Consider the following 4,317-nt stretch of genomic DNA (forward strand, 5'->3'; position numbering starts at 1 on the left):
AGAAACAATACCAACATATGCTAATCTCCAAAAAAAGAAGTGAGCCAAAAAATGGGATGGAACATTCTGAGGCAGAGTTTAGAAAACTGCAAGTGAGGCTTTCCTACAACGTTAGTATCGCAGGCACTCGCACATGCCAACTTGAGTTATTCTGAACTTTTCTTCGTTATTCACAAATCACCATGGAACAACAGTTCAAAGGCACTAACAAAACAATGTTATGTTCTAACAGGGATGCGTCCAACAAAAGACAAAGGGCGCGGCGGCGACTCCCGCGGCGCGCGACGGGTGGCGGCTCCAGCTCTCCCGCGGCGCGCGACGGACGGCGGCTCCGGCTCTCCTGCGGCAAAGGGTCGTGACCTGCGGCGGCTCCGGCTCTTCCGTGGCGAAGGGCAGCGGCTCCGGCGGCTAACGGCTGCGGGAGGAGGAGGGGGCGAGCGTGCGGGCGGGGCGATAGATCGTGCGAACAGTTTTTTTTAACGGCGGGGCGGGACGGGGGTGGGTTAGGGATCGATTAGTAGGTTATAGTAAGTGTGCACGTGCAACGCATGTCTATTATCACCAGATGCATAGAAAAATAGCCTAATGTCCCTTCATCATTCATTTTGCAAAGTGTGTTAAAGATACTTCAAAAGTAAAATGTCCTTTAGTTAACCAAATTACTCCATATCACATATTTCCTCAGCTGCAACGCCAATCCTACTGAATAAAACAATGCTAAGCAATTATACTGACTTCAACTACCAACTTCTCATATCCTCATTTTTTATTACCTACAGCTCCTATCCTATTCTTTTACTGGGAGCCCGTTGTCGATCATTCTACAAGATGACAAAACTTTAGGAAAAAATTACTACAAGCACATTTTAATTTTCTTGAGAAACTATACTTCACAAAACATTTTCTTCGAAAATTATGGAGAACTTCTAGGAAATTGCAGGCAAATGCACAGTGCATAATTATTAGCTTGCACATAAAAATGATATGGAGTTAACAAATAACTTTCCTATCCAAATATCATGCCAGTCATATCAAACAAAAGTTGAATGGATCAACTAATGAAAAGATAATGTTACATTGTTATTCACCTTTGCTAGTGTTATTATGTCAACCAAATATAGTTTTCCACCTGTTGACGTTATCCTCAGCTTTCTTTTACACGGCTGATAGCCCTTCAATCATTTGCTCCTCCCCTGTTGCTCTAATATTAAAGCTCCTATACTCGCTTCTCATATGCTTTCTTCAAGTCATTACGAACCTGCATGAGTTGTCATATACTCTCCATAGTCAATTTGAACATCCTAATCAAATGAGACATGGTCAATTTGCATTTCAGATTTGTAGTAATTAGCATAATAGTACAGACTATTCAATGGAGTTAATTGAAACCAATTAATTAATTTAAGATGGTGACTGCAGTGAATAAACATACGCATGTTGTCAGTGCCGACCTCCCTGGCGATGTCACGATGCCGGTCAGCTTGTGTTGTACTCCCAGCACACCTCTTCCAGCGGTCAACGGTGATGTACCCGCTGTCATCCTCGTCAAAGTAGGCGAAGGCAGACAGCAGGCAATGCTTGTTAATGTGCACTGTTGACCCGATGAACTCATCGTAAGCAATGCTTCTGCTACTCCATCTTTCCTTGCCCTCTAATAATCAGCCATGCTTGACGTGAAAATGCAAGTTGGCCCTATAGAACATAAAACAAGAGTTCACAGAAGCTGCAAAAATTTCTAGGGGTAGCTCAATATGACTTTGTTCAGAATGTTTCATGTAGGATTGTTGTACATTCCATGTTTTTTTCTCCATGTACTGGCCAAAAGGGAACTTATGGACACTACGCACATCCTGATGGAGCTTGCATTGGTCAATAGATGCTACACTTGAACATCCAAAATAAACAGAGTAAGCATTAGTATCAGGGATTGTGCTTGTCATATATTTAAAATCTGAAAATATCATCAAAGTATATAACATACTCCATGTATAATCAAACTGAGTTTGGCAACGTAGGAGTGGATTAACACCACAGAATCAGATATGACCAAAAAAAGCTAGCAATTAGCAGGACTATGGTTCATACTATGCGTGTATATGAAAGTCGGGATAAGGAACACGTTTAAGTAGACATAAGTAGTCCTAACTGAATGTAGAAGTTTCTGTGATGGGGTACTGTTAATCCCGTCATGAATTACAACCATCCAAGCATATTGCTATGATAATAAGTAAATCAATTACGACACTCTAATGTAAGAAGATTGGTAAATCACATTGGGCTTGACCGACTCCTGCCGAGGCCGGCGCAATGCCTGCAGCTGGATGGCGTTGGCCACATGGAGAACGGCCGTCTCAAATGTCCCGAAGCTCCCGATGATCTTCTTGCTGGGCTCCAGGCTAAGGCACGCCTCCATGTTGATACTATCAGTGACCCGTTCTTGGTGGCGACCTCGTCACCAAAAAAAAATCACAGTCAATAGAAGAATCAACCAAAAAATAAATAAATACCAAAATAAATAATCACAGTCAATAGAAGAATCAACCAAAAAATAATGAGCATTGAACAACCTTTCCCTAGTTATTTGGTAGTCGTTGTTGTTCAATCAGTAACTGAGGTGGAGCTGCAGAAAACAGTTGCCTGATCAGTTATACATCTTTTTTAGGTTACAAACATCAGATAATGAAATATCACAAAGCCAATAGTCCTTATCTAACTTACAGACACAATTATACATCTTCTTTAGGTTACAAACAGAAGAGACAAGTATTAGTACTGCTTAGTACCTCCGTTCCAAAATAGATTAATTCCTGGAAAGGTTGAGGTCGAACTTCTCTAACTTATTGGTGCTCTGTAAACCATCATATTAGGTTTTCAACTTTTTCAAAGAGACAGATCATGATAAAAAAATTGAAAGATGAATAATACCTGGATCGCCTCCTCAAAATCATGCCCCCACAAGTTTTCAGTTGAAAGTAAGAAAAACATGAATCACTTCAGTTGCATTAATCATGCATATGAGAATTTCTAAACCCGAACACATCAGTATTCACACGTATGAAGAGAGGTGAAAGCGCGAAACAGGAATTAAACCTAAATCTTGGAATTTCTCTTAATGGCCTGCCTATTCCAACCTGACATCCAAAACCTACAGCAAAGCAATTCAACAAACATCACGATGTTGTATGCTCCATTATCAAGTTATATAGCTGCAGCAAGAGCATCTTAAAAAGGAAAATCATTCTACCATGGGTTATTCGATCTTCATAAGAAAAACGACCTTCATCCCAGGCTTCAACTCAAGCCATAGGGCCAGAAAGTGCTCGTACCGTTTGGTACTTCCGCTTCAAGGTTCACCATTCCACCTAAAATGCTAAGACACATGGGGAATCACAATTAGCAATGTTCTATGACATATTCTCATATATTTTTTCTTTTGAAATATAACTTTCTTCAAGAATGAAAGACCAATTATTTGTTCTTTTGATAAGAGTCCTCACCTATGAGCAAAGTGGAAGGATTCAGTCCAGCCACACTCATAGAAGCTAGTAGCAAGATCATAGTATTTGTGAACCAGGTTTTGAAGAAACGATTTGGTCAACATATTTTAGAACTCTGCAAGCTCTAGCTGAAATCTGCACTACCATTATTAGTCTAGAAAATGCTAGTGGGCAAAGATAACAAGATAATTTCTGAATTCCATACTAATGCGGAGGGGGCAACATCAAAAGATTCACTTATTTTTCTATCTTGCATACTCGTGCCAGCAAATTCATTCATGCAGTCCAATTCAAGCATTGCTGGGGAAGGGGAGGGGGGGATCAATACCTGCAAAGCCCGACGCTGTTGCCGTCATCGCTTGATCTCCGCGCACCATCGCAGATCGAAATTTTCAGCCGTTGCACACACAGGGATGGGCGGGCGACGCCGTGGCCTGGTGAAGCGGCCGCGGGCGTCGGTGAAGCAGTCTGCGCGGATGGCGGCAGGCGGCCGCTGGGAGGCTATCGGGCGGGGCGGCGCCGCAACCCGGTGAAGCGACCGCTGGGTCTTGGCGGCCGGGGCAAAGGAGAGGGGCGGCGCGAGGAGGAGCTGAAGGAAGGTGCGCCCGCGTAGGGATGGAGGATGGGCGGGCGGCTGCTCACGATCGCGGCGGCCCCGGCTCTCCCGCGGCGACCTGCGGTGGCTCCTCCGGCGCGCGACGGGCGGTGGCTCCGGCTCTCCCACGGCGAAGGGCGCGACAAGCGACAACCTGCGGCGGCTCCCGCAGTGCGCGACGGGCGGCGGCTCCGGCTGTCCCGCGGCGAAGGGCGCGATGGGCGG

The 4,317-nt window shown here is 44.4% G+C and overlaps 1 long non-coding RNA gene across 16 annotated transcripts; it reads right to left on the minus strand.

Annotated features, from left to right (window-relative positions):
- Positions 1 to 945: 945 nt before the first annotated feature.
- On the minus strand, positions 946 to 4,317 carry LOC123085245 (uncharacterized). Of its 16 annotated transcripts, none has more exons than XR_006439631.1 (9): positions 3,498 to 3,815; positions 3,245 to 3,370; positions 2,926 to 3,145; positions 2,784 to 2,848; positions 2,568 to 2,620; positions 2,273 to 2,448; positions 1,791 to 1,879; positions 1,433 to 1,692; positions 946 to 1,258 (listed from the first exon to the last, which is right to left on the minus strand). It is a non-coding gene; the product is annotated as an uncharacterized lncRNA (long non-coding RNA). The 16 variants fall into 16 exon arrangements; XR_006439629.1 differs by having other exon boundaries at positions 1,848 to 1,884; XR_006439626.1 differs by having other exon boundaries at positions 1,791 to 1,884.

Source organism: Triticum aestivum, chromosome 4A (genome assembly GCF_018294505.1).
Source record: "Triticum aestivum cultivar Chinese Spring chromosome 4A, IWGSC CS RefSeq v2.1, whole genome shotgun sequence".
In the NCBI taxonomy this organism is placed as follows: Eukaryota; Viridiplantae; Streptophyta; class Magnoliopsida; order Poales; family Poaceae; genus Triticum; species Triticum aestivum.